Here is an 18,408-nt window from a genome sequence, read left to right as displayed (position 1 = left end):
AGAAAACACTTGCCCAGAAAAGAACTGCGATCACATCACACATTATTGGCCAGCAAGAGTGTCTGGCAATTAGCTTTTTATAGCACATGAGAGACAATATCTCTTTTGAACCATGTTTCTGGTTCTTTAAATTAATGGGACTTGTTTTTCTTGGAGATGTTCTTAGAGTGCAGCGGTAGAGCATTCATTCTTCGTTCTTCAAGTTGAGAATGTATTTAATTCCTAATTCAGCCACGGCTGCCCCTGGCCCTTGACCTCACTTTCAGCTATTAAATTTAGCTCTCTGTGATTGCTGTGGACAAGGCGCTTTAGACAAAATTGGAACAAGGTAACATTTACCACTGGTTTCTTTTCATCTCCCCTGTTAGCTTGATTCCTTTCTACCCTTGTTCCTCCAAGCCACTCATGTTGCCTGGGTGATACTTTTTTTTTTTTTTTAAGTTGGAGTCTCACTCCGTCGCTCAGGCTGGAGTGCAGTGGTATGCTCACAACCACCCCAGTATGAACCTGCTGGGCTCTGGCAATCCTTCCACCTCAGCCTTCCAAGTAGCTGGAACTACAGGCATGCGCCACCATGCCCAGCTAACTTTTTGATTTATTGTAGAGATGAGGTCTCGCCAAGTTGTCCAGGCTGGTCTCTAACCCGTGGGCTCCGGCAATCCTCTCACCTTGGCCTCCCAAAGTTCTGGGAATACAGGCTTGAGCCACCACGCCCACCCAGGTGATACATCCTAAACAGACTCAACGTTCTCTACAGGGCCCAGAAATCCCACTCCTGCACTTACCTATGAGAAAATGGTATTTATTTATTTTTGCTAACTTAAAACATGGAATTACTAAACATATATTGTGTGCCAGCCTATGTATTAGGCATATGAATACAAAAGCAAATGCTATGGGTCTCAGTTTTCAAAGAATTTTTTTTTTTTTTTTTTTGAGTTGGAGTCTCACTCTGTCATCCAGACTGGAGTGCAATGGCCGCTCCCGGCCACCACAGCCTCGACCTGCTGGGCTCCGGCGATCCTTCCGCCTCAGCCTTCCGAGTAGCTGGAACTACAGGCGCGAGCTACCACGCCCAGCTCATTTTGATTTATTGTAGAGATGAGGTCTCGCCAAGTTGCCCAGGTGGGTCTCGAACCCACGGGCTCAGGCAATCCACTCACCTTAGCTTCCCAAAGGCGCGGGATTACAGGCTGAGCCACCGAGCCTGGCTTCAAAGAATTTACAGTCTAGGTGTGAAGGCCAGTGCATGCAAATATATATGTATATACAAAAGCAAAACTTAGCAACTATGATAATAATTATAATATAACACTTAGAAATGGAAATGTGACATAAAGAAATTGGTCAGGGTCTTTGGGAATGAGAGAAAGGCAGACAGAATTGGGAGCAGAAAAGGATTTGGGAAAGTTCATGTTGTCTGAAGCAAATCCATTTCAAGAAGAGTGTGAGACAGGTATTTTTCAGATCAGGGGAGTTCATATTTCATTATTTTATTTTTATTTTTATTTTTGAGTCGGAGTCTCACTCTGTCGCCCAGACTGGAGTGCAGTGGCCGCTCCCGGCCACCGCAGCCTCGACCTGCTGGGCTCTGGCGATCCTTCCGCCTCAGCCTTCCGAGTAGCCGGAATTACAGGCATGCGCCACCACGCCCGGCTGATTTTTTGATTTATTATAGAGATGACCCGCTGGCCAGGCGGGTCTCGAACCCGCGGGCTCAGGCAATCCACTCACCTCAGTCTCCCAAAGGCACGGGATTACAGGCTGAGCCACCGAGCCCGACTACATTTCATTATTTTAAATGGGAAAAAGAATACACTCTCGGACACAAGGATGAATGATAGGACAGGATCAAAAGATGACAACTGAAAAATATCTGAGCCGGGCTTGGTGGCTCAGCCTGTAATCCTGCGCTTTGGAGGGCCGAGGTGAGTGGATTGCCTGAGCCCGCGGGTTCGAGACCCGCCTGGGCAACTTGGTGAGACCCCATCTCTACAATAAATCAAAAATTAGCCAGGCACGGTTGTGCGCGCCTGTAGTTCCAGCTACTTAGAAGGCTGAGGCAGAAGGATCGCTGGAGCCCAGTAGGTTGAGGCTGCAGTGGCTGGGAGTGGCCACTGCACTTCAGTCTGGGCGACAGAGTGAGACTCCAACTCAAAAAACAAAAACAAAAAACAAAAAGAAAAGAAAAAAGAAAAATATCTGATGGCTGGGTGCAGTGGCTCATGCCTATAATCTCAGCACTTTGGGAGGCCGAGGTGAGAGGATTACCTGAGCCCACGGGTTCAAGACCAGTCTGGGCAACTTGGTGAGACCTCATTTCTACAATAAATCAAAAAAGTAGCCGGGTGTGGTGGCGCATGTCTGTAGTTCCAGCTACTTGTAAGGCTGAGGCGGAAGGATCACCTGAGCCCAGCAGGTCGAGGCTGCGGTGGCCAGGAGTAACATGCCACTGCACTGCAGTCTGGGCAACAGAGACTCCAAGTCAAGATAAAATAAAATAAAATAAAATAAAATAAGAAAAGAGAAACATCTGAAATTGGGTTGACCAAAAGCTGAGGATTGTCATCACTGTATCCATATTTCTTAAGAGATTAGGGAATTGGATCATAATCTAAATGTTGACTGTTTCTTCTTAAAAACTACATACACCGAGATGGGCATCTACTTTGAAGTCGGAACTAGAAAAAAATCAGAATTGTGATGAACCACACTGGCATATTTATTGATCTGCTTTGGCTTAGGAGTTCATCTTTTGCAATATAAGTTTTCATAAAGAAGAAGAAGAATATGATAGGTTTTTCCGAAAGTCTATTATGAAAATCAAAATTGACATTTTTCTTCCTGGATAGATTCAGCCTGATCTCGTCAAATCTGTCAGGACATTTCTCCGTACACTATACTTATGGAAGAGCTTGACAGATGCCATTATTGGCGTTAGTGGGTAATAGGGGGATGGAGATGCCTTGAGAGAGGCACCAAGGTCAAAGCCATATGCACTCACCTTTGGATTCACGTGCACCAAAACTATCAAGACAAGCACTTGCAGAAAAATGATAGGAAATCTCCTAAATGATGGCTTCAGTGCTATATTTACCCTAGTAATTTTGGATATAGAATCTGGTTATATCAGCTAGGTTATAGGTTTCCGTTACTGTCATAGAGAGACCCAAAATAACAGTGACTTAAATGAAATTGATGTTTCCGTGTGGGCAGCACAGGCTGCTAGGGCGGCTCCCTGGGATTGGAAGCCTGATTCCTTCCCTGCCTCTCACATTCAAGTTCTTTGACCTCTTTTTCTTCAGCTCTGCAATGGGAGTGAGGGCACCTCACTGTCCTTGTGAGGGTGATCGAGATGATCCATGCAGGGTGCCTGTTACATACTAGGAGTTCAGAATTTGTTCCTTACGTTCACTCCTCGTCATGCTGACTTCTGTTGGAAATCCTGGGCGTCTCTTTGAAATAAATGTATCATAAAACTGCTGGACGCGCAGGCCAGGTGTGATGGCTCATGCCTGTAATCCTAGCACTTTGGGAGGCTGAGGTGGGAGGATCGCTTGAGGCCGGGAGATCAAGACCAGCCTGGTCAACCTAGTGAGACACCTGTCTTTGAAAAATTAGCCGGGTGTGGTGGCTCACACCTGTAGTCCCAGCTACTCCGGAGGCTGAAGTGAGAGAATTCCTCGGTGCAGGAGTTTGAGGCTTCAGTGAGCTATGATCAAATCACTGCCCTTCAGCCTGGGTGACTGAGAGAGAGACCCTATCTCTAAAACAAAACAAAACACAAAATGAAATAAAACAAAACAAAACAATCCTGCTGTATTCTCTCTCTTGAAACTTGTAGCTTCTCTCTTCATCTCTTCTGCTGGACCTATTCTGTTTTTCACTTGATGTCTCATGGCTGCTTTGAGGAAGTTATTGATGGAAAGTGAGACCTCTGTGGGCAATAGGGTACTGAGCGGGATTCTGTTGAGCCCCAGAGAGGGCGGCCTCTGTGGCTATTAGTCTGGGAAAGTTCTCTCCAAACTTTCTTCCTTACCAAAAATACTCAAAAGATATATTCTACTTTGAAACTCTGAAACATCAAAAGAGGTTCCAGGCAGTAGATTTGTGTCTGCGGGAATTACATCTAAAAAGACTCCGGGGACAGGCAGAGTTCAGGCCCAAGGTTCACAAGACACACAAGGCGCACCAAGCACAGGATTTTCCAGCTCTACATTTCCAGAAAAATGCATGTACGTTCTTTGTGGGTTAGCAGCTATAACTTTATTTTTTTAATTTTTTTTTTAAATTGGAGTCTCACTCTGTCTCCCAGGCTGGAGTTCAGTGATGTGCTCACAGCCACCACAGCCTCGACCTGCTGGACTCAGGTGATCCTTCCGCTTCAGCCTTCCAAGTAGCTGGAACCACAGGTATGCACGACCACGCCCAGCTAATTTTTTTATTTTATTATATTTAATGTAGAGACAAGGTCTTGCCAAGTTGCCCAGGCTGGTCTCGATCAGATAATCCTCTCGTCTCCACCTCCCAAAGTGCTGAGATTAGAGGCATGAGCCACCATGCCCGGCTTTGTGGATGACACTTGAGAAACATTGTCCTAATGGGTTGAAAACCACTGAGCCCAAAGAATTCTTTTCCTGACAGATTCTGTGACACAGAGGGTGCTGGGGGATGGCAGGGTTCTCTTGATGCCCTTGTGTTGCAGCTAAGCACTCAGAGACCCTTTGCAGAGAGTCCAGACTAAGTCTGGTGCAGTGGGGACCCTAGGGAGGGACGTAGCAGCCTGCAACTTCCAGGACTGGGGTCTTTGAGCATGTCTGTCGGCGGCATAGACATCCTGATGGAAACTGGCGGCCCTGACGTGGGAGGTGGTATCCTCCGATGGTTTTGCAGGCAGCAGACATCACGCAGGGAGGCTGGAGCAGGGGAGGGAAGGATAGCACTAGCTGCAGACTTCTTCACGAATGCACGTGTAGGCCCAAACTTGACCTGTATGATATCCACTTGTATATCTAATCCTGAATTGTACCTCTGCCAAAAGAAAGAATGCACGTGCGACAACCACTGCTGATTCCCAGAAGGAGCAGGGTGAAGGTATGGAGCTTTAGGGGAGGGCTGACAGTCTACATAATATCCAAGGAAGCACGGGATGGTGAGTACATACTCATAAGCTGGCACCGCTTCTAAAAATAAAAAAGCAGGTTACACTATAGTTTGGCATATTAAAAAAATATAATTAGACGAAGGGTTTGTGAGCTCCAGTAGTTCTCAACTGAGGGCAATTTTGACTCCCCCCACCATGGGGCATTGGCAATGTCTGAAGATATCGGTGTCTCACAAGTAGGGGCCAAAGTATAGTGCTAACGGATCCTACAATGCATAGGGCAGCTCCTATAACAGGTTTATCCAGGCCAAAATGCCAGTGGTGCCCAAGTTGAGAAACAGAATTGTATCCCTAGACAGATTTACCAAAAAGGCAGTATTCCCCATCAACCTCACGGTCACCGCTAGGACCATGCTAGCAAAGTGGATGCCCTCTCAGTTGGCCCTTGAGTTCACGGAAGCCGTGTTTCAGATGGACTGTTTGTTTTAGTACTTTTGCGGATACTGAAGGGAAGCTGATCAATCTCGAATGGCCGGGAGAATCTCCTGGCTTTTTAAAAATAACGGACACTGGCTGGGCACGGTGGCTCAAGCCTGTTGTAATCCCAGCACTTTGGGATGCCGAGGTAAGGGGATTGCCCGAGCCCACAGGTTTGAGAACAACCACAGGTTTGGTGAAACCTCATCTCTACAATAAATTAAAAAATTAGCTGGGCTTGGTAGCACTCACCTATAATTCCAGCTACTTGGAAGGCTGAGGTGGAAGGATCCCCTGAGCCCTGCGGGTCAACGCTGGAGTGGCCATGAGAATGGCCTATGCACATCGGTCTGGGTGACAGAGTGAGACTCCAACTCAAAAAACAAAATAAAATAAAATAATGGACACTAAACTTGACCTTTTCTTTCAGATATTTCTCTTTAGTTCTATCAGTTCTTAAAAATAATGACCAGTGACTGAGCGGTAATGCCTCCAATTCCTGCCAAGCTCCGAGAACTGTGTTATCAGGGCCCACCACTCGGAATCCTCTGGTTTTATCAGGTTCTCCACCTCCAGGCTGGTGCAGGGGAGGAAGCGGTGGTCCATCACAGGCTCGCACCCAGCACGTCGTGCTCTTCATATCTGATCAAGCTTGAGCTTAAAAAACAATGACATATATTTTATAAAATTGCATTTTTGGTATAACCAGTTCTTAGTTTTTAATCCTATTATAAGTGGGCCACATTGAGAGCTCACAGAATAAAGACAGGATTCTAGGGAGTCAAATTTCTGGGTAGGGGAAATAATATACTCTGAAGGAGAGGCTATTGACCTCACCTCGAAACCAACCAAGGGACACACGAAGGCCAAATTTGTATTTCTTTTGTTTGTTTCATGGAAAGAGGAATACAAAGTTTAAAGAGAAAATGGCCAGGCATGGTCACTCACACCTATAATCCCAGCACTTAGGGAGGCTGAGGTGGGAGGATCTCTTGAGCCCAGAGACCAGCCTGGGCAACATAGCAAGATCTTGTCTCCACAGGAAAAAAAAAAAAAATTAACCAGGCATGGTGGCACGTGCCTTCAGTCCCCGCTACTCAGGAAGCGGAGGTGGAAGGATCACCTGAGCCCAGGAGGGCGAGGCTGTGGTGAGCCATGATTTCGCCACAGCACTCCAACCTGAGTGACAGAGTGAGAGCCTGACTCAAACAAACAAACAATCAAAAAACAAAAAACCCACAAAAGCTTAAAGAAGAAACATGTTGTAAATGAGAGAGCACTACATTTTAGATCAGACAGGCTTTGATGTGGGCCCCGGCTTCACAGCATTCTAGCTGTGACTGTGGGCTCGTATCTCTTTCAGGTTCCATCTCATCTCGGTTAAAAAGGGATGAAGGGGCCGGGCTCGGTGGCTCAGCCTGTAATCCCGCGCCTTGGGAGGCCGAGGTGAGTGGATTGCCTGAGCCCACGGGTTCGAGACCCGCCTGGGCAACTTGGTGAGACCTCATCTCTACAATAAATCAAAAATCAGCCGGGCGTGGTAGCGTGCACCTGTAGTTCCAGCTACCTGGAAGGCTGAGGCGGAAGGATCGCCGGAGCCCAGCAAGTCGAGGCTGCAGTGGCCGGGAGCGGCCACTGCACTCCAGTCTGGGTGATAGAGTGAGACTACAACTCAAAAAAAAAAAAAAAAAAGGATGAAGGGATCGGGTATTAGTTAGCTATTGCCATATAATAAAAGCCACCAAATCTCAGTGGCATAAGACAACAAGCCTTTGCTTAGGTTATGCTTCTGGAGAGCTGGGGTACAGCCGAGAGTGAACTGGTCTGGGCTGGAAGCGGCTCTGTTTTCTGAGAGCCTCATTCTCCCCCTGGAACCAGAGGGCTGGCCTGACAATGACTTCCACATGGCACAGCAGACGTACAAGAGGACATGCTCAATTGTGAGAGTTCCATTCAAGTTTCTGCTGGTATCACATCTACACTAAAATCCCATTCACATGTCACATGACTGAGGTCAAAGTCAAGGGAAGGCGAAGTACACTCTACCCAATATTCAAACCAAAGCAAGTCATACAGGCAAACCCAACACCACTAGAGCAAGAAGTGTCCTTTTCCCGTAAGAGGGAAGGGAGGGAAGAAATCGTTTTGAACAATATCTAATCGACCAGGCCGTTAAAATGATTAAATGAAGTTATGTCTACAAAGCATCTTGCCTAATGTCTGGCACTAAAGTGTTTAGTAAATGCAAGTTCCGTTCTCCTCCTCTATTCTCTGACTTCACAATGAAGAATAAGGGATAAATCGGGCTCGGTGGCTCAGCCTGTAATCCCGTGCCTTTGGGAGGCTGAGGTGAGTGGATTGCCTGAGCCCGCGGGTTCGAGGCCCCCCTGGGCAGCGAGACCTCATCTCTACAATAAATCAAAAAAATCAGCTGGGCGTGGTAGCGCATGGCTGTAATTCCGGCTACTTGGAAGGCTGAGGCGGAAGGATCACCGGAGCCCAGCAGGTCGAGGCTGTGGTGGCCGGGAGCGGCCACTGCACTCCAGTCTGGGCGACAGAGTGAGACTCCAACTCAAAAAAAAAAAAAGAATAAGGGATATAAACAATTTCAGAGATGCAATCACTATTTTAAAATAAACTTGAATCCTATGTTATGAACAGTTGTGAGAGAAGGAATCAAAGGAGAGAGGAGATATTTAGGAAAATAATAGGAGGAAGAAAAAGAAAAATCACCAAGAAAGTCACCAGGACACCAAGGGAGCTTTTTCAAAATACATGCACCTTTCTTCTCTCCCTTACCTCCCAAATTCTGAATTGCACGTGAAATGTCATTATTCACACAGAGCAGGATGAGAAAGAGAGCGGAGTGTTCAGTTTCATCACCTCTTGTCATGGTTCTTTAAAAGGCTAATTAGTGTTTTAATCACTGTTTACAAGATCACTGAGTGCACTTTTATCTAATACCTCCAGAGGTTTTAATCTTTATAGGACTTTTACTTCAATCTACCAGATGAGCAATCATTTTCTGGGCACATGGTATAAGGGACAGAGAAATAATACCACAGGGATCAAATGAAATTGAGTTGGGTTTTTCCATTGTTATGACTCAGTCTATCCAGAGAAAGAATATTCTCAGCATAACCCACTTGATCATAAAGTATTTCTTATTACCCAACTTCTCGGTATTCTGTGGTAGGAAAACTCATGCAGAAATTATTTCCTAGAGGACAATAGAGCCTTCACTAGAATAATATTCTGCCCACAGATACCTTCTAGGAAAAGAGAAGAAATGCTTTGGTCACATGTGGCTTGGTTAACAAGGAGAAAAGGACATCATTTTTGGCGATTCATCATAGTTCAAAGAATAAAAATATCTCTAACATGAAAGGGTAATCCTTTGGTACCCAGGTTTTTCAAAAATTCACTTAGGTACACGCATTAATTTCTCTAATGGCCAGCTGGACCTACAGGGCAGGGAGCACCATGTTGATGTAAATCTGAAATGCCTGGGACAGAGTGCATGTCCTCAAAGAGTGACAACTTGGAGATGGAGTGGAATTTTCCTATGTGGTCTCTGGGGTGCCATTCACATAGACATGACATAAATCACACCTCCCTAAGGCTATGAAAGTGCACAGAATGTCTCAGGGTGGAAAAGAAACCCATGACACTGGGAGACAGAGATTTCTTTTCCTTTCAGCTAATTGATACTTTCTTTCTTTCTTTCTTTTTTTTTTTTTTGAGTTGGAGTCTCACTCTGTTGCCCAGACTGGAGTGCAGTGGCTGCTCCCGGCCATCACAGCCTTGACCTGCTTTCTAACGATCCAGGTGCCACCTAGACTTTCACTCATTCATTCAACAAACATTTATTGAACATCTACTCATAAGTAGATTGCTAGAAGCTAGGATACAAAAATGAACCCAACGGAGTCCCTGACTGCAGCATACTGGTGAGACAGACAAGTCAACAGGTCAATACAGCACACATGATAGGAATGCAGTTAGACTTCTTTCTATGAGAGGACACAGAGGGGGTTTCCAGCGCTGTCTTGGGAGATGGGGAAGACTCCAGCGAGTTTTCTTCAAGGGGATAATTAATTTTTTTTTTTTTTTTGAGTTGGAGTCTCACTCTGTCGCCCAGACTGGACTGCAGTGGCCGCTCCCGACCACCGCAGCCTTGTCCTGCTGGGCTCCGGCGATCCTTCCGGCTCAGCCTTCCAAGTAGCTGGAACTACAGGCGCGCGCTACCACACCCAGCTAATTTTTTTTGGATTTATTGTAGAGATGAGGTCTCACCAAGTTGCCCAGGCGGGTCTCGAACCCGCGGGCTCAGGCAATCCACTCACCTCAGCCTCCCAAAGCGCGGGATTACAGGCTGAGCCACCGAGCCCGGCTTGAAGATTTTTAACTTCTGGACTCTATATTGTCTCAGTGAATCCTTCCAATTACCTTGAAAGATGTATATAAGCTTTCAAATGAAAAAACAACCACAGAGGCTAGGCTACCTCCCCAAGAACACATAGCTGCCAAGGGCCACGCTGGAGTCTAAATCTCCTGCCTTCTTGTTTTCTCTCTTTCTTATTTACTTATTTATTTACTTATTTATTTATAGTCAGAGTTTCACTCTGTTGCCCAGTCTGGAGTGCAGTGGCAGACTCACAGCTACTGCAGCCCCGACCTGCTAGGTTCAGGTGATCCTTCTGCCTCAGCCCTCCAAGTAGCTGGAACTACAGGCATGCACCACCACACCTGGCTAATTTTTGACATATTGTAAAAATGAGGTCTCACCATGTTGCCAAGGTTGGTCTGGAACTCCTAAGCTCAGGCAATTCCCTTGCCTTTGCCTCCCAAAGTGTTGGGATTACAGGCATAAGCCACTGTGCCCTGCCTTCCTTTCTTTTTCTTTCCTTCATTCCTTCTTTTTTAGAGACAGGGTCTCACTCTATTACCCAGGTTGGAGTGCAGTGGTGTGACTGTGGCTCACTGCAGCCTCAAACCCCTGGGCTCAAGCTATCTTCCTGCCTCAGCCTCCTGGGTAGCTGGGACTACAGGCTTGCACTAACATCACCAGCTACTGTTAAAAATTGCTTTGTAGAGATGACATCTCCCTATGTTCCCAGACTGGTCTTGAACTCCTGGCCTCAAGCCATCCTCTGGCCTCAGCCTCCCAAGGTGATTACAGGAGTGAGCTGCTGCACCTGGCTATTTTCTTGAAGATAGAAGTAGAGCCTTAAGAAGAGGTAGGGATCCTGGATCGAGGGAGGCAAATGATGCCCCCCAAATGCATGAGCTTCTTCCCTTCCCCACAGAGAATGGGAGAGAGAAAAAAAGTTCTCCAAAGGGCTTGGGCAGGGCTACAGAGGTCAGGGCTCAGCTGTGCCCCAGAAATCAGGGCTGCAAAGAGCATCTTGCCTCCAACACCTGGGCCTGGAGATTTATCCTAGTCCTCCAAGGACCCAAGGAGTGATCTGTCCTCTTTAGAGTTTTTTCTGGAGGGCCTCAGGCAGTGGAGGGAAAGGATCAGGCTCTTGGCCATGTCTCCAGCCAACCTTGGGGAGGGTCTTTTCTCTGGTCCATCACCTTCCAGGCCTCACCTGCAGCTCACCTGAGGGGCTCATCCCAGCAGGTTCCAGCTGCCTACAAGCCCTAATCCTCCTATCTCAGCATTAACCGTCCTCAGCCTCTTAAGGGAAAAGTTAAACACCTGCACATATTGGTCTTGTCTTTTGCCATGTTTGCCTTACAGTGTCTCTAATGAGACACTAGAAAGAAGCACACTGGGAGGACTTACTCCACCACCACTGATCATAGCTCACTGCAGCCTTGACCTCCTGGGCTCAAGTTGTCCTCTGGCCTCAGCCTTCCGAGTAGCTGGGACTACAGGTGCACACCGCAGCACCCAGCTATTTTTAATTTTTTTGTAGAGACGGTTGCCCAGGCTAGTCTCAAACTCCAGGCCTTAAGTGATCCTTCTACCTCAGCCTCCCAAAATGCTGAGATTATAGGCATGAGCTATCACACCTGACTTCTTCAGTCTTTTACAGTTCCCTTGAGATGTATTCCTGTTGACTTAGTATTTTACCCTCATTTATACATAGCTAACATTTATCTATTGAGATTTACAACCACCTCTAGCAATCTCAATGACATTTATTGAGCACCGACTGTGTGCCAAGTATCTGCTTAGTGCTATACATGAATTCATTAAAAAACAAAATAGGCCGGGCTCGGTGGCTCAGCCTGTAATCACAGCACTTTGGGAGGCCGAGGTGAGTGGATTGCAGGAGCCCGCGGGTTCGAGACCTGCCTGGGCAACTGGGCGAGACCTCATCTCTACAATAAATAAAAAATCAGCTGGGCATGGTAGTGCGCACCTGTGGTTCCAGCTACTTGGAAAGCTGAGGCAGAAGGATCGCTGGAGCCCAGCAGGTCGAGGCTGCGGTGGCCGGGAGCGTGCCACTGCCCTCCAGTCTGGACGACAGAATGAGACTCCGACTCAAAAACAAAAACAAAAACTGTGAGGTGGGTGCTACTGTTTCTCTTTCGTGCAGATAAGGAAGCAGATTCAACTGTACCTTAGACCCACAGTTCCCAGGCAGGTACCTGTGGAACTGTGGGTCTAAGCAGATTCAACTGTACCTTAGACCCCACCATGTGGAAGCCACGTTGTGACTCATCCCTTCTCTGAAGCCCATCCAGCCTCTGAACTGGAGCCTCGCCTCAGTGGTCCCCGGAAACTCTTTTCAAAGCCCCTTTGTTATCAGCCCTGGCTGGGCCCTGGGCTCCTGGACGCCCACCCCCAGGGGCACACCCCTCTCTGTTCCAAAGCCTCCACTTGGAAGGCAGTACCCTCTTGCTCCTTGCCATTGGGTCCCCTAACTTAGAACTTCTGCCTCTTCCCACAGGGCACCTCTTGGGCACCGTCTGTCTCCCAGGCCTCCTTCTGTCCCTTCCTTCTGTCATTGCTGCCCCCCTGGTGGGCCCTTTCTCCTGTCCCTCTTCCCCCCTAGGGCTGCTTCCAACACTTCTAGGGACCACTCAGGGCCCGGACCCTTCCAGGACCTTCGACTCCACCCACTTCCTGGCCCAGGCATACCTCTTCCCATTCCCTGAACAAGGCACTGCCTGACACTGCCCCAGATGCCCCTGTGCGCCAGGCTCCCTGCCAATGGCTGACTGGGGCAAACAAGACTTGGGCGTATCACCAAAAAACGGAAGAGTATCTTGCCAGGAACTCTCATGCCAACACAGCTTCATTACTATTATTATTGCTATTAAACAAGTAATACATGTTCGTGGTGAAAAAGAAGAAAAATATTGATCAACAAAAAGCAAAACATTAAAATTACCCAGTTGGGCATGGTGGCTCACGCCTGTAATCCCAGCACTTTGAGAGGCAGAGGTGAGAAGATTGTGAGCCCAGGGGTTTGGAGACCAGCCTGGGCACCTTGGTGAGACCTTGTCTCTACAATAAATAAAAAAATTAGCCAGACATGGTGGCGTGCACCTTTAGTTCCAGCTACTTGGAAGACGGAGGTTAAAAAATTGCCTGATTCCAGCAGGTCAAGGCTGCACTCCAGTCTGGGTGATAGAGACTCAAATCATTCAATCAAATTACCCAGCGGATACTGTCACTGACATTTGGTTTATCGCACAGGTGGAGACAAGGCATAGTGCACTGCAGATGCTGGGTCTCCCTCTGTCCCATCTCTTCTCTAATCCCTCCAGGCGGAGATCACTGACAAGACACTGGCTCTTCCTTTTTTGCTTGTCTGTTTTTGGAGTCAGAGTCTCACTCTGTTGCCCAGGCTGGAGTGCAGTGGCACACTCACAGCCACCGCAGCCTCGACTCACGGGGCTCAGGTGATCCTTCTGCCTCAGCCTTCCAAGTAGCCAGAACCACAGGTAAACGCTACCATGTCCAGCTAATTTTTTTATTTATTGTAAAGACAAGGTCTTGCCAAGTTGTCTAGGCTGATCTCGAACCCGTGGGCTTAGGCAACTCTCTCGCCTCTGCCTCTCAAAGTGCTGGGATTATAGGCATGAGCCACTGTGCCCGGTGACATTGGCTCACATAGTCCCGGCTGGGTGCAGGGTGGTTCAAGCCCATAATTCCAGCACTTTGGGAGGCTAAGGTGAGAGGATTGCCTGAGCCCACAGGTTCAAGAACAGCCTGGCCATTTGGCAAGACCTCATCTCTATAATAAATTTAAAAATTAGCCGGGCTCAGTGACTCAGCCTGTAATCCCAGTGCGTTGGGGGGCCAAGGTGAGTGGATTGCCTTAGCCCACGGGTTTGAGACCCACCCAGGCAACTTGGCGAGACCTTGTCTCTGCAATAAATCAAAAATTAGCTGGGCGTGGTAGAGCGCACCTGTAGTTCTGGCTACTTGGAAGGCTGAGGCGGAAGGATTGCTGGAGCTCAGCAGGTCGAGGCTGTGGTGGCCAGGAGTGTGCCACTGCACTCTAGTCTGGGCAACAGAGAGAGATTCCAACTAAAAAAAAAAAAAAAAAGCCGGGCTCAGTGGCTCAGCCTGTAATCCCGCACTTTGGGAAGCTGAGGTGAGTGGATTGCCTAAGCCCGTGGGTTCGAGATCCGCTTGGGCAACTTGGCAAGACCTCATCTCTACAATAAAAAAAAAAAAAAAAAAAAATTAGCTGGACATGGTAACATGCGCCTGTAGTTCTGGCTACTTGGAAGGCTGAGGTGAAAGGATTGCCTGAGCCCGGTGGGTCGACACTGGGGTGACTGTGAGCGTGCCACTGCACTCCAGCCTGGGCAATGGAGTGAGACTCCAACTCAAAAAAAAAAAGAAATCACACAGTCCTGGGCTCAAGTTCCCAGCTACCCCTTGCTAGCTCTGTGACCTAGCAACTTCTCTTTTTGTCATGCCTCAGTTTCCCCAAATACAGGGCGTGCAGTGAAAACTTCCCGGAGGAGGCAGCAGGGGACTGAGCTGTGAAGCCAGAAGGGTCACTGGATGCCCTTCTGCCTGGTCTGCAGCAATGGCCCCATGTCTTGCCTGTGACCATCTCCGCTGAACACTTTTCCACTTGAACCTCAGGCTTAGGCGCTCTCTTGAAAAGTCCCACCCCACCCCTGTCTCCTCTTGTTTCCCCTCAGCCATCCTGGGGAGAAGGCTGCCCGCCTCCACACAGCCATGGCCAATTTTCTCGTGGCCTGGAATCACCACTTGTCATGGTCCAAGGGTTGGGTCAGAGCTGAGGGGAAGCTGAAGAAGATGGAAGAAAGACCCCCAGCACTCCCTGGAGGAGGAGGCTGGCTGAATGCAGAAAGCCAGCCAGGGAAAGGTCAGCCCCACAATCCAATTCCACTTAATATCCCATAATAGAACGCTGTCAACACGAGTTTCCTGTTCAAGGGGATTTGTTGAGAAAGCTGGGAGGTCAGAGGTGTATTCCGGCCCCCCTTGTGCGGGGGCCCCAGTGCAGTGGGGGGAGCTACTCGGGCATGAGGCCCTCCCTGCCCTCTCTCCCCATCAGCCCAAAAGCCTCTCAGGGAGGGGTCTGCACACTTGTCTGTGCCTAGGCTTTGCGAACTCCTGATGGGTCACGGAGGGGCCTCGGACTCCCTAGGAGTACATGTGTCTCTTGGAGAAGCCTCCTGCCACTGAAGAAGAGTGGGATTTTAACGTGAAGGGGTTCGGGCCTGACCAGAAAATAGGAGGTGTTCCCAGGGGGAAGGAAGGACAGAGAGGGAACACAAGGCCACGCTTGAGACACACGTGGCGGACGGGGGCTGCTTGGTGAGAACCTGAAGATTTGGGGTGGCCTCAGCCCCATAAGTGACAACCCAGGGGATGACCTCCCACTTACTCAAACTGGCCACCGTCTGTCGCTCTGCCTCCCTGGGTGACCACTGCTGGCGTCCTTTCTCCCGGGACAGAGGCCTGACTCGCCAGGGTCTCTTGGTGGCGGAGCTGCTGGAGAGGCCTTGGGGCGTCCCTACTGAGAGCTGCTACTGAGCAGTCTCGGTGGATCGGGCCCACGGGGGGCTTTCCATATGCTGTGGCTTCGTGGAGCTCAGGGGAGACAGGCCAGGGGCAAACCTGGGGAGAAGGGCCATGTGAGGCCAGGGCTACCATGATCCTCATCTTCCCCGAGTGAACAGGGGCTTAGGGAGCTCAGAGACTAAGCCATCAGTGAGGATGGTTCTGGGGCATGCATGGGGTCCAGTCTGACCCCAAAGCCCACCAGAAGTGTGGGGAGAAACCTGAAGACTCGCTCGGAGCCTTCAGAAATCTGGCCTGGGCCTGCGTGTGGAGAGGGACGTTGGGGACTTCTTCCCGGAAGTACCCATGGGCTGCCGGGTAGAAGCGAAAGGATGAGGTCAGGCCTGGCCTCCCTGGGTCTGTGGGGGTGACAGTGAGCGGGTGGGAGGGCGGGAGGCCGGGAGGGGCAGTGGGCTTGGGGCCGAGGCCGGCAGGGCTGGGCCACCAGCCCTTTTGTGAGCCGTTTTAATTCGTGTAAATGAGGGTTTTTAATTTGTTATTCTGGGTTTTATTTCTATTACCATCTCATTTGCCTCTAAACCCTATTTCGCCCCAGCCTGGACCGAATTCCATTTGATGCATTAGGACTAATTCTCCTCCCAAAGGGTTAGATGTTTTCTCCCCACACAAAAGTCGCTTATTTTGGATAAAGAGACGATTAGATTTATCTTTAATATTTTAATGGCAGCTGGGATTAGTGGGCAAACAGCCCCGACTGGGGTTGTTCACTGCGGATTAGGTCCTGATAAACTCTCAGATGGGGAGCCTCCTCACTCCACTTTCTGTTTTCCTCAAAGTGCTTTTTATTATTTTTGGTTGAAAAAAAAATTCCCTTGTTTTTTAGAGCATCATAAATTCCATTTGCTGTTTTCTATTAAATCAAGTTGATTAAATTCATTGTGACTCTTCGCACATAGATCTTTTTAATTTTAACGTCTCCGGCATAAAATCTTTAATGGTGCAATTCGAAATTGCTGCAACATACAGTATAGGCCCTGATAAAACAGATGGAAATGAGGTTCTGGGGGAGCTCTCTGTCACAGGGGTGTCGTGAGGAGAAGGCACAGACCTCTGATCCTCCCAGGCCCAGGGAGCCCCGGATTCTCTGTGCGGCCACTTCTTAGCTCCAGGGCCTCGTCCAGGAACACCAGCCGACACTTCTGGAGCGCCTGCCATGTGCCTGGCACTGTGCATACACTGCCGACAATCCTTACAAGGAGGCTGAGAGGTCACTTGCTGAAGGTCACATGGCACGTGGATGGCAATGGCTGAGTCTGGATTGTCTTTGGCAGGTAGAGACTCATCTGCCCTCTCATAGTCTCCACTTCCTCATCCAGGACATGGGGTGGTTCATTCTGCCCGACTCACTGGGGTTGGAAAGGTTAGATGCGGCCCACAGGTTGTGAACAGGGGAGGGCTGGGCTCTCCTGGGGCCTGGGGGCATGGGGCTGACCCATCTGGGGCCCCCACTGGGTGGAACTGCTTTCCAAGACCCTGGGAATCTTCACTAACTCCAGGGTCTGGTCTCCCCCTCCCCTCAGCCTTCCAGCCTCCAGCCCTGGCCTTGGGCTTTTCCTCCCCATCTCTAATCCTGACCTCATCAAGTCCTGGGAAGGTTTGATCCACAAAAGCAAATCCCTCATTCAGAGGGGCAAAATCAGCTTAATTTGCAGCAATTTGAAGCAGGTCTTTGCCAGGATTTGAATATCAAATTATCCCACAGCCTGGGCTGGCTGGGAGGCCGCCCCCGGCTGCAATATGGACGGATATGTTCTGGGCTCCCTCAGGGAGATTGTTCTGGAGTGACTGAGGCTGAGATCAGGCTGGGTGGGTGATGGGGGTGGGGTCACCAACCAGCTCTTGCTCGAGGAGGGCACTGCCAGGCCTGAGAGATGGAATGGGGTGGAAACCCTCTGTTCATGAGGCTCACCTAGGGTTCTTGTCTAATACACAGATTCCCAGGACCCTTCCCAAGATAAGAAATCGAGATTTTCAATGCGAGGCAAGTTGGTGCAGCTCAGTTACCCAATCAACAAACAGTGTGCACCCTCTTGGTACCTTCCTCCTATCTTGAGGAAGTCAGACTCCTCTGTTGTCCATCCCACACAGGCCCAACTCTGGCCCTACGGGCCACATTCTCTTTGCTGTCTGCTCCATGATGGCCCTGGATGCCTGAGTCAGTGGATGCAGAGGGCTTTTCAGCCTCCCCTTCCCGGTCAGCATGCCCATTTCCTCTGGTCCTGGCCCCTCTGTTCCTCTGTGTAAGCTCAGGCCTAGTGGACGACTTCTTATGTCCATCACACAGGCCACACTGCCCAGACCTGTGCCCTTGGGGTCAGACCCTCTCATGGACATGTTACGATCCATGACCGATGCGCCTCTTCTGGGAGGCTACTGTTGGGTGAGAGGTCCTGCCACAGCGGGTGCCTCTGTGGGCCCTGCCTTGGGAAAGCAAAAGCCTGGGCTGTGTGTCCAGCCAGCACCACCCACGCAGAGGTTGAGTCCACCACTGGGAGGAGACAGACCAGTCAGTGGTCAAGGACTAGACAGCGTGACAAGCACTGTAAGGGCCACCAGTGCTTCCTAAGTCCTCACCATGTGTCAGGCGCAGTTCTTGTCCACTTTATTCTCACACAATCCTATGAGGCAGAAACTATTACACATTAGTTGTACACATGAGGAAATTGAGGCACAGAGAGATTTGTGATGTGCCCCAGATTGTACAATAGTAAGCAGTGAACCTGGGATTCATGCCCAGGCCGTGTTGCTCCCAGCCTGTCTCCCTGACCACCTTGCTCTACCTCCATTTTTTTTT

This window comes from Carlito syrichta, unplaced genomic scaffold (genome assembly GCF_000164805.1).
Source record: "Carlito syrichta isolate Samal-C Ts95f unplaced genomic scaffold, Tarsius_syrichta-2.0.1 Scaffold304511, whole genome shotgun sequence".
In the NCBI taxonomy this organism is placed as follows: domain Eukaryota; kingdom Metazoa; phylum Chordata; class Mammalia; order Primates; family Tarsiidae; genus Carlito; species Carlito syrichta.
The sequence above is the reverse complement of the archived record's forward strand: the minus strand, read 5'-3'. Positions refer to the sequence as shown.